The sequence below is a fragment of the Aythya ferina genome (genome assembly GCF_964211825.1).
Source record: "Aythya ferina genome assembly, contig: HAP1_SCAFFOLD_64, whole genome shotgun sequence".
NCBI lineage: Eukaryota > Metazoa > Chordata > Aves > Anseriformes > Anatidae > Aythya > Aythya ferina.
Window position 1 is genome coordinate 30,847 of NW_028181444.1, and position 11,654 is coordinate 42,500.

General features: G+C 48.5%; 1 long non-coding RNA gene across 15 annotated transcripts in view; it reads left to right on the forward strand.

Moving 5' to 3' along the window:
- Window positions 1–4,093: 4,093 nt before the first annotated feature.
- The window catches only part of LOC311428387, a 432,091-nt gene continuing 424,530 nt past the window's right edge, over window positions 4,094–11,654 (forward strand). For 9 of the 15 annotated variants that reach the window (XR_014687677.1, XR_014687678.1, XR_014687679.1 and 6 more), the window contains exons 1-3: window positions 4,094–4,346; window positions 4,433–4,479; window positions 4,570–4,706. This is a non-coding gene — a long non-coding RNA (uncharacterized lncRNA). Of the gene's footprint in view, window positions 4,347–4,432; window positions 4,480–4,569; window positions 4,707–4,839; window positions 4,858–7,065; window positions 7,082–7,163; window positions 7,495–7,675; window positions 7,781–7,883; window positions 7,974–8,369; window positions 8,401–11,654 lie in introns of those variants that run through there. The other 6 variants (XR_014687686.1, XR_014687687.1, XR_014687688.1 and 3 more) reach the window with 6 other exon arrangements.

The following is an 11,654-nucleotide window of genomic DNA, read 5'->3' on the forward strand; positions in this document are numbered from 1 at the left end:
CTTTAAGCCTAACCCCTAACCCTAACTCTAACCTAACCCTAACCCGAACCCTAACCTAACCCTAACCCTAACCTAACCCTAACCCTGAACATAACCCAACCCTAACCCTAACCGTAACCAAAACCGAACCCTAACCCTAACCGTAACTAAAACCGAACCCTAACCCTAACCCTACCCCTAACCCTAACCCTAACGGAACCATAAGCCTAAACCTAACGCAAACCCTAACAAAACCTTTACCCTAACGCTAAACCTAAACCTAACCCTAACCCCAAACCTAGCCCTAAGCCTAACCCTAACCCTAACCCTAACCCCAAACCTAGCCCTAAGCCTAACCCTAACCCTAACCTTAACCCTAACCCTAACCCTAACCCTAAATCATTACGATAACCCTAACCCTAACCCTAACCCTAACCTAACCATAACCCTGAACATAACCCAACCCTAACCCTAACCCTACCCGTAACCCTAACTTTAACCCTAACCTAACCCAAACACTAAACCAAACCCTAGCCCGAACCCTAACCCTAAACCTAACCTAACCCTAACCCTAACGCTAACCCTAACCGTAACCCTAGCCCTAACCCTAACCCTAACCCTAACAGAACCCTAATCATAACCCTAACCCGACCCTAACACTAACACTAACCCTTAAGATAACCCTAGCCCTAACCCTAAAACCTATCCCTAACCCTGAACAAAACCTAACCCTAACCCTAACCCTAACCCTAACTTTAACCCTAACCTAACCCAAACCCTAACCCTAACTCTGACCCTAACCCTAACCCTAACCTAACCATAACCCTAACCCTAACCTAACCCTATCCATAGCCCAAACCCTAACCCTAACCCTAACAGAACCCTAATCATAACCCTAACCCTAACCTAACCATAACCCTGAACATAACCCAACCCTAATCCTAACCCTACCCGTAACCCTAACTTTAACCCTAACCTAATCCAAACCCTAAACCAAACCCTAAACATAACCCTAACCCTAACCCTAACATAACCTTAACCTAACCCTAACCCAAACCCTAACCCTAACCCTAACCCTAACCCTAACCCTAACCCTAACCCTAACCCTAACCCTAACCCTAACCCTAACCCTAACCCTAACCCTAACCTAAACCTATCCCTAAACATAACCTAACCCTAACCCTAATCCTAACCCTAACCCTAAAGCTAACCCTAACCCTAACCTAACCCTAACCCTAACCTAACCCTAACCCTAACCCTAACCCTGCCAGAACCCTAACCCTAACCCTAACATAACACTAACCCTAACACTAAACCTAACCCTATCCCTAACACTAAACCTAACTCTAACTTTAACCCTAACCTAACCCTAAAATATAACCCTAACCCTAAACCTATCCCTAACCCTAACCAGAATACGAACCCTAACCCTAACCCTAACCCTAATCCTAACCCTAACCCTAACCCTAACCCTAACCCTAACCCTAACCCTGAACATAACCCAAACCTAACCCTAACCGTAACCCTAACTTTAACCCTAACCTAACCCTAACACTAACCCTAACCCTAACCCTAACCCTAACCCTAACCCTAACCCTAACCCTAATAACCCTAACCACTAACCCTAACCCTAACCCTAACCCCTAACCCTAACCCTAACCCTAACCCTAATGGCGGATCTAACCCTAACCCTAACCCTAACCCTAACCCTAACCCTAACGCTAACCCTAACCCTAGCCTAAACCCTCTAACCCTAACCCTTACCCTAACCCTAACCCTAGTTCTGGGACCCTAACCCTAACCGTAACCCTAGCTCTGGGACCCTAACCCAACCCTAACCCTAACCCTAACCCTAAACCTAACCCTAACCCTAACCCTAACCGTAACGGAACCCTAATCCTAATCCTAACAAAACCCTAACCCTAACCCTAACCGTAACACTAACCCTAAGCCTATCCCTAACAGAATCCTAACCCAAACCCTAACCCCAACCCAAACCCCAACCCTAACCAAAACCTAACCCTAACCCTAACCGTAACCAAAACCGAACCCTAACCCTAACCGTAACCAAAACCGAACCCTAACCCTAACCCTAACTCTAATGGAACCATAAGCCTAAACCTAACCCAAACCCTAACAAAACTTTCACCCTAACCCTAAACCTAAACCTAACCCTAACCCCAAACCTAACCGTAACCCTAACCCTAATCCTAAAGCTAACCCTAACCCTAACCCTAAACCATTACGATAACCCTAACCCTAACCCTAACCCTAACGCTAACCCTAACCTAACCCTAACCCTGAACATAACCCAACCCTAACCCTAACCCTACGCGTAACCCTAACTTTAACCCTAACCCTAACCCTAACCCTAACTCTAACCCTAACCTAACCCTGACCCTAACCATAACCTAACCCTAACCCTAATCCTAACCCTAACCCTAAAGCTAACCCTAATCCTAAACTAACCCTAACCCTAACCCTAACCCTGCCAGAACCCTAACCCTAACCCTAACATAACACTAACCCTAACACTAAACCTAACCCTATCCCTAACACTAAACCTAACTCTAACTATAACCCTAACCTAACCCTAAAATATAACCCTAACCCTAAACCTATCCCTAAACCTAACCCTAACCCTAACCCTAACCCTAACCCTAACCCTAACCCTAACCCTAACCCTAACCCTAACCCTAACCCTAACCCTAACCCTAACCCTAACCCTAACCCTAACCCTAACCCTGAACATAACCCAACCCTAACCCTAACCGTAACCCTAACTTTAACCCTAACCTAACCCTAACCCTAACCCTAACCCTAACCCTAATGGTGGATCTAACCCTAGCCCTAACCCTAACCCTAACCCTAACCCTAACGCTAACCCTAACCCTAGCCTAAACCCTCTAACCCTAACCCTAACCCTAATCCTAACCCTAACCCTAAAGCTAACCCTAACCCTAACCTAACCCTAACCCTGCCAGAACCCTAACCCTAACCCTAACGTAACACTAACCCTAACACTAAACCTAAACCTATCCCTAACCCTAAACAGAATACGAAACCTAACCCTAACCCGACCCCTAACCCTAACCCTAACCCTAACCCTAACCCTAACCCTAACCCTAACCCTAACCCTAACCCTAACCCTGAACATAACCCAACCCTAACCCTAACCATAACCCTAACTTTAACCCTAACCTAACCCTAACCCTAACCCTAACCCTAACCCTAACCCTAACCCTAACCCTAACCCTAACCCTAACCCTAATAACCCTAACCCCTAACCCTAACCCTAGTTCTGGGACCCTAACCCAACCCTAACCCTAACCCTAACCCTAACCCTAACCCTAATTGCGGATCTAACCCTAACCCTAACCCTAACCCTAACCCTAACCCTAACCCTCTAACCCTAACCCTAACGCTTACCCTAATCCTTACCCTACCCTTATCCTTACCATTACTCTATCCTTTACCCTAACTCTTAACCCTAACACTAACCCTTACCCTAACCCTTACCATAAACCTAACCCTTTCCCTAAACCTAAACCTTATCCTCACCCTTAGCCTTACCCTAACACTTACCCTTGCCCTAACCCTTACCCGTACCCTAATGTGAACCCGAACCCTAACCCTAATACTCTTACCCTAACCCTTACCCTAACCCTAACCACAACCACAACCCCTAACCCCTAACCCCTAACCCCTAACCCCTAACCCTTATCCTAACCCTCTAAACCTACCCCTAACCTATCCCTAACCCTAACCCTCTAAGCCTAACCCTAACCCTCTAAGCCTATCAATAACCCCCAACCCCAACCCTCACCCGAAACCCTAACTCTAGCCCCAGCCCTAGCCCCTAACCCTAGTTCCCGAGAACTACATCTCCCGGTATGCTCTGGGCATTCAACATGGCCTCCCGGAAGTCCCGAATCCGAAAACTACATTTCCCGGTATACTCTGGGTACGCAACATGGCCTCCCGGAAGTCTGGAGTACAAGAACTACATCTCCCGGCATGCTCTGGGCACACAACATGGCCTCCCAGTGCCGGAAAACTACACCTACCAGCATTCCCCGCACAGCCAGCATGGCCAATCACAGGCCGAGTGCTCGAGAACTGCATTTACCAGCACTCACTGGAACCCTCACCGCCCTTACAAAAAAAGCCTCAAGCCCTAACATCCAAAAAACCTCGAAACCCCTACAGACCTAACCCAAACTATTTACCACAGATGTAGCAGTTGTTGTGTTGTAGGTCTGTCTCACTGTTCCTCTAAGCATCCCCTCTTTGTCTTTTAGAGGTGTTGTAGCTGTCTGAAGAGGGTAGATTGAAGCATCTGCCTCGGGGGCTGGTAAGCGGCAGAGGTAAGGGAGCAGATGAGAGTAACTTACCTAGTTGTGCTGTGTCTTTGGATGCTGCATCGGCCTATGCGTTTCTTTTTCTTTCAGAGGTGTCTCGCACAGGCTCAAAGGAGCAAACTGCACTCTGAAGAGCTGTGTAAGAAGAGGGGCTGGTCATGAGCTGGGTTGGAGCAGAACGACCAAGTAGCACAAGGTGACTATGAAAGGTGTCCGTCTTGCTTTGCAGGTGCCGTGGCAGGCTCTCCACAGAAGTGGATAAGGATATGAGATAAGGCCAGAGAGCGACAAGGAGCGGCACGTGCAGGGATGGTTTTGAAGCGCTGCGGTGGCTTACTCTTCTGTTCATCAGGTGCCACAGGCAAGGTGGGTTGTAACATCAGTCGTTATATTTGCATGAAAGCAGTTCACTTGAACGCCACAGTGCATCTGAGTAGGGTGTTCTAGCAGAACAAGCTTGTCTGGCACAGCGGTGCCTGATGGCAGTGTGTTTCCTCAGGTGAAGAGGTGCCTGAAGCCCCATCCTATCTAGCCTGCACACAATTATCTGAGAATGAAAGCTGCTTTCCAGTAATTCAGAAAGCCAAGTTACGTCTCAGCCTTGAGCATCTCGGGCTTTTGGGCCTGTCTGTAACATTTGGCACCAGCACTAATACTTTTTTTGGCATATGTTTAGCGTTTGGGGCCTGTGTCTGGGATTTGGGCCCTGTCTCGAACCACTGGGGCTTTGTCCTGGGTTTTGGAGCCTGCCTCTAGAGTTCAGGGCCTGTGATTAGGCTTTTGGGGTCTGTGTCTGGGGGCCGGTATCTGGGGGCAAGGGGGGAGCTGCTTGTAGACCCTAGGGGCCAGCATTGAGGGGGTTGGGAGCTGACTCTACACCTTTGGGGCCTGCTTCTGGGGGCGGGAGGGGGTTGAGACCTGCATCTGGGGGAGGGGTGGGAGCTCTTTGTATTCCTTTGGAGACTGTGTCGGGGGGGTGGGGGAGGGACGGGAGGGTTGGTTGGGAGGTGCTTGTACACTGTTGGAGCCTGGGTTGAGGGAGGAGGTTTGGAGCTGCTTCTACACCTTTGGGCCTGGCATCGGGGGTAGGGGGTTGGGTGCTGGTTGTAGGGGCCTGTGTTTGGGGGGGGGGCTTGGGACCTGCGTCTGGGGGAGGGGTGGGAGCTGCTTGTACACCTTTGGGGCCTGCATGTGTGGGGGGTCAGGGCCTGTGTCTAGCGGTCTGGGAACTGCTTGTACAATGTAGGAATCTGTTTCTGCAGGGTGGCTGGGAGCTGTTTGTACAACTTCGGGGCCAGCATCTGGGGGTGGCTGGGAGCTGCCTGTACACTGTAGGGGCCTGTGTTTAGGGGGGCTTGGAGGCCTCCCTCGGGGGGGGGGGAAGGTTGGGAGCTGCTTGTATAGGGCCTGCCTGGCAGGGGTTGGGAGCTGCTTGTAGAATTTGGGTCGCTGTGTCTGGGGGGGGGGTTGGGGCCTGTGTCTCAGGGGTGTTGGGAACTGGTTGTACACCTTTGGGTCCTGTCTCAGGGGGGGAGCTACTTGTACACTTTTGGGGTCTGTATTTGAGGGGGGTTGGGAGCTGCTTGTGCACTTTTGGACCTATGTTTAGGGGGGTTGGGAGGCTGCTCATGCATTCTAGGTTCCTCCCTTTTGAGAAGGGTTGGGGTCTGCATCTGTGGGTGGTTGGGAGCTGCTTGTACACTATAGGGGCCATGGTCTTGGAGGGGGGTCTGGGCTGTTTATACACCTTTGTGGCCTGTGTTTGGGGGGGGGGGGGGTGGGCCTGTGCCTGGGGGAGTTGGGAGGTGCTTGTTCACTCTAGGAGCCTCCATTTGGGGGTCTTTGGGGCCTCCCTTTGAGGGGGAGGGAGTTGGGAGTTGGTTGTACACCTCCGCATCCCATGTCTTGGGGGGGGTGGGGGGAGTGGGACCGGTCTCTGAAGGGGCGGGTTGTGAGCTGCTTGTACACCTGTGTCGGGGGGAGGGTAGGGGGGGTGGCGGGGGTCGGGCCCGGGTCTTGGGCCAGTGTCTGGGTGGAGTCCAGTTCTTGGGAGGGGGTGGTGGGGTAGGAGCTGCTTGTGGGCAGTTGGGGTCTGCATCTGGGTGTGGTTGGTGCCTGCTTCTGTTGGCAGTTTGGGGCCTGCTTGTAGACTTGTGCAGCCTGGGTTTGGGGGCTTTTCTGTAACGTTTGGGGTCTGCATTTTTGCTTTGGGATGCATCTTGAGCTTTTGAGGCCTAGCAGTAGCATTTGGGGCCTGCATCTGGGGCTTTTCTGTAGCATTTTGGTTGCGTATTTGTGATTTGGGGCCTGTATCGTGGGTTTTGCCTTTTTTGTAGTTTCCATCTTTGTGTGTGTGTGTTTCGTTGTTGGTTGTCTGGGGTTAGGGGCAGGTTGGGGTTTGGATTAAGGTCAGTGTCATTAGCGTTAGGGGGTTGATAATAAGGGTTAGGGTTGTGGTTAGAGTTGTTAGGTTTAAGGGGAATAAGGACTTCAGGGTAAGGGGATCAAGGTTGTGGGAATAAAAATGTTGTTTTTGCGCAGTTACATCCTGTAGAGGGAAGGAAGGTGGTATTGAGGTACGCTTGCAGTGATAAGACAGCTTAACAGTGTGAAATGAGTTCATCTGATTCGTGTCAATATGGAACAATGCTAGGGCCGCATGATATGATGAAAAGTCTGAGAAAACCAGAGTGGTTAATGTATATAGTTCTTGTATCTTGCAAAGGAATGGTCCAGCAATTCGGGTCAATAGGGGATAAGAGAACAAAGGGGTTTCAGAATAACTGCTAACTATTACAACTGTTGCATGGGACACTATGCAAGTGTCTGCCATCCAGCCAAGATGGACAAAGGAGAAGGACAAGAGAAAAGCCTGGGAGGAAGACTACGAGCCTTCAGTACGAGCGGCCCCCAGAGGGACCACCGGAGACTGATAACGCCTGCACCAGTGGGAGGGTTTGGATTCTGGGAACTAATTAGAATAACCCTGCCTTTTGTAGAAGTAGTAATGAATATGTATTAGCCTAGCAGCATAAAAACCAGCCGCCTGATGTAACTTGTGTGCGTCTTGGTGGAGCAGAGACTCCTGGCGCACCCAGCGCTGCTTGCTTACCTCTATTCAATTAATAAATTGTAAATTTCAATTGCAATCCTATTTGGGACCCAGTCATTTATTACAAGCGGGCGCTCGTCCGGGAGGGCTTTGGTTCCTGATTTCTGGTTTGATCTAGGAGAGGCACCCCCACCATTTGGTGGCTGCTGTTTGAGTCAGGTCGGAACTAATGGCATCTTGAACCTGAATAAAGGTAAGCAAAGTTTCTGATTCTTTTTTTCAGCTCCCTTGCCAGCTGCAGCACTATATTTTGCCCGTAACTGTGTGTGTGAAGATCCGAACGAAGATGACGGAGTCGTAAGCATTTAAAGCGTATACCGTTCGGTTGGGTGGGGTTCGGTTGCCTGTGTGTGTAAGAGTGTGACTGAGATGGAACTTAGTTCCGAAGCGATTGTGGAAGTCTTCTAACCGCGGTTCCAATCTCCCGCGAGGGACTTGGCCGGTGAAGGACCGAAGGGATTCCTATAGGATTTGTGGGTGTGTGATAGGTCCTCGACCCCCTGCAAGACACTCTTACTAAGGTAACCAAGGGCTGTGGGAATTGCCAGAGTAAAATTCCTAGATGGGTCAGACAAAATCAAAGACCAGAGACCGGAAGAAAGGGAGCAAATTACCAGTCATACCACCAGAAAGTCCATTAGGAATAACGATTCGAAATTGGAATGATAGGGACCCCAGAAAAGGAAAAAGTAAATTAAAAATGGTCCAGTATTGTGTGACAGAATGGCCAAAGGAGCCTTTAAGACTACATGTCTTTTGGCCTGTTTTTGGATCCTTCAAAGACTGGATTTGCCAGGCCTTAAATATCCATGTTAATTCAAAGGAAGCTTTTAGCCAGGAAGAAAGTGATTATGCAGGATTATGGATCAGGAGGACTTCACGTCCTTTTCCAGCCTCAATATTTACACTAAAAGCAGGTAAGAAATTTGAAGAACAAGAAGAACATGAAAAAGAAAAAGAAGATAAACGTGAGCCGTTGGATAAGCTACCACCTCCATATCCTAACAATCCACTCCCGGCAGCTCCCCCTCTGGTGGCTGTGGTATCACCACCAGTACCACCGTTGCCCCAGCTTCCACCACCAACAGCACCAGAATTAGACCGACCTCCGGCCGCATGCAGGAGAAGCAGGACGGACGTATCTGAGAGGGCTTCTCTATATCCCTTAAGGGAGGTAACTGGTGTATAACTGGTGCGCGTCTTGGTGGAGCAGAGACTCCCGGCGTACCCAGCACTGTTTGCTTACCTCTATTCATTCAGTGAATTGTAAACTTTGATTGTAATCCTATTTGGGACTTTTATTTATTATAACAGACAAGCTTGTAAAACGCAGACAACCAGAATCCTTACAGCAATTAGGTGGAAATCACGGCGTAAGAAACATTACCACCTCAAAGAGTAAAAACCTCAAAAGAAATGTGACTTGTAACAGGCCAGCAGCTGTGTATTTTCTGTGAAGCACCAGCTAGATTATGAACCTTGAATAGCACAGTTAAAGGGGAAACAGGGGAGGGTCCCGGTCCTCGGCAGAAAAAAAAAGTGTATAAACTGTGTATGGAATTAGTAGGCACCCTCCTGCTTGTGGGACACCCGCCATTGTAATCTCGAATAATAATGCTACTGTACTGAGATCCTCGACTCAGCCTATGCTATTTGCTACAGATTGATTCAGGGTTTTAAGGTTTCAGGGATTGGGCACTAGGGTTGGGTTTCAGGGTAAGGGGTTTCAGGGTTTATGTTTAGGATTTTAAGGTTTTTAGGGTTGGAGTTTTAACGGTTAGGGTTTTAAGGATTTGGGGGTTAGGGTTTTAAGGGTTTCAGGGTTAGCGTGTTAGGGTATTAGAGTTTTTTGGGTTGTAGTGTTGATATGTTTTTTAGGGTTAGAGTCTTAAGGTTTTATTTTTGGTCAGTTATTTACGGTTAGGGTTTTAAGATCTTTTTTTTTTTTTTTTTTTTTTCAGGTTAGGTTCTCCAGGTCCAGGGTTTTGAGTATCCTAATTTTGGGGGTTTGGATTTTGAGCATCTTAATTTTGGGGGTTAGGCTTTTGTGTGCCCTAATTTTTTGGGATAGGCTTTCAAGCATCCTAAGTAGTTGGGTTAGGGTTTTGAGCATCTTAATGTTTCCAGGATAGGGTTTGGAGCATCCTAAGTTTTCGGGAAAGGGTTTTGAGCATCTTTATGTTTCCAGGATAGGGTTTTGAGCATCCTAAGTTTTCGGGAAAGGGTTTGGAGAGTCCTAAGTTTTTGGAATAGGGTTTGGAGAGTCCTAAGTTTTCTGGATAGAGTTTGGAGCATCCTAATGTTTTCGGGATAGGGTTTTGAGCGTCCAAAGTGTTATAAGTTGCCCCCTTAATTAATTTTCAGAGAGCATTGTATTAATCATAGAAAGGAATTTATTGAGTGAGCAAACATCAAGCAAAACAGCACTGGGCGGCCGGGGAGTCTCAGCTCCGCCAACGGCACGCACCTCACCCCCGCCAAGGTCCCTTTTTATTTATATTTTGCTAATTCCGGGATTACGCAGCACATCCTGGTATATTCTGCAACTGCGCGCACTGTTGCTAGGGGGTCGTCTCTGTCCCTCTGGTGGTCGTGACGATGAAGGCCGAAGTCTTCCTCGGCGTTGTGGTTCAACTTCTTTTATTATTTGGTCATGTTGGCCCAGCGTTAGACAGGAAGGCATGTATGTCGATACACTACTTTAGCAACTTATCAGGAGATGGTTACATGAGCTTTGCAACAGTGTCTTTGAACAAAAGAGGCAACTGAGATGCAGAAGGAGAATGGGTTGGGGGGTCTATTTTTTGTTACGTTAAGCAAAAGAATTTTCATAGTGTCTAGGCAAGCATTATGCAGCTCCTTACTTCAGCAGGGAGCTTTTGCAACTCCCGCTCCTCAAACAGAACTCCTTGTTTTTATAATACAAAAGACAATGAACAAACATTTATGGTGTATTACCCTAAGTTTTTCGGTTAGGGTTTTTTGCGTCTTAATGTTTTGGGGTTAGGGTTTGGAGCGCCCTAAGTTTTTGGGCTAGGGCTTTGAGCATTCCTAACGTTTTGGGTTGGGTTTGGGTTTTGAGCATCCTAAGATTTTGGGTTGGGAGTTTTAGGCATAGGTCTTCAGGGGTTTAGTGTGGTAAATAGTTTGGGTTAGGTCTGTAGGGGTTTCGAGGTTTTTTGGATGTTAGGGCTTGAGGCTTTTTTTGTAAGGGCGGTGAGGGTTCCAGTGAGTGCTGGTAAATGCAGTTCTCGAGCACTCGGCCTGTGATTGGCCATGCTGGCTGTGCGGGGAATGCTGGTAGGTGTAGTTTTCCGGCACTGGGAGGCCATGTTGTGTGCCCAGAGCATGCCGGGAGATGTAGTTCTTGTACTCCAGACTTCCGGGAGGCCATGTTGCGTACCCAGAGTATACCGGGAAATGTAGTTTTCGGATTCGGGACTTCCGGGAGGCCATGTTGAATGCCCAGAGCATACCGGGAGATGTAGTTCTCGGGAACTAGGGTTAGGGGCTAGGGCTGGGGCTAGAGTTAGGGTTTCGGGTGAGGGTTGGGGTTGGGGGTTATTGTTAGGCTTAGAGGGTTAGGGTTAGGCTTAGAGGGTTATGGTTAGGGATAGGTTAGGGGTAGGTTTAGAGGGTTAGGGTTAGGGTTAGGGGTTAGGGTTAGGGTTAGGGTTAGGGGTTAGGGTTATTAGCGTTAGGGTTAGGGTTAGGGTTAGGGTTAGGGTTAGGGTTAGGGTTAGGGTTAGGGTTAGGGTTAGGTTAGGGTTAAAGTTAGGGTTACGGTTAGGGTTAGGGTTGGGTTATGTTCAGGGTTAGGGTTAGGGTTAGGGTTTGGGTTAGGGTTAGGGGTCGGGTTAGGGTTAGGGTTCGTATTCTGTTTAGGGTTAGGGATAGGTTTAGGTTTAGTGTTAGGGTTAGTGTTATGTTAGGGTTAGGGTTAGGGTTCTGGCAGGGTTAGGGTTAGGTTAGGGTTAGGGTTAGCTTTAGGGTTAGGGTTAGGATTAGGGTTAGGGTTAGGGTTAGAGGGTTTAGGCTAGGGTTAGGGTTAGCGTTAGGGATAGGGTTAGGGTTAGGGTTAAGGGTTAGGGTTAGGGTTAGGGGTAGGTTTAGAGGGTTAGGATAAGGGTTAGGGGTTAGGGGTTAGGGGTTGGGGTTGTGGTTAGGGTTAGGGTAAGGGTTAGGGTAAGAGTATTAGGGTT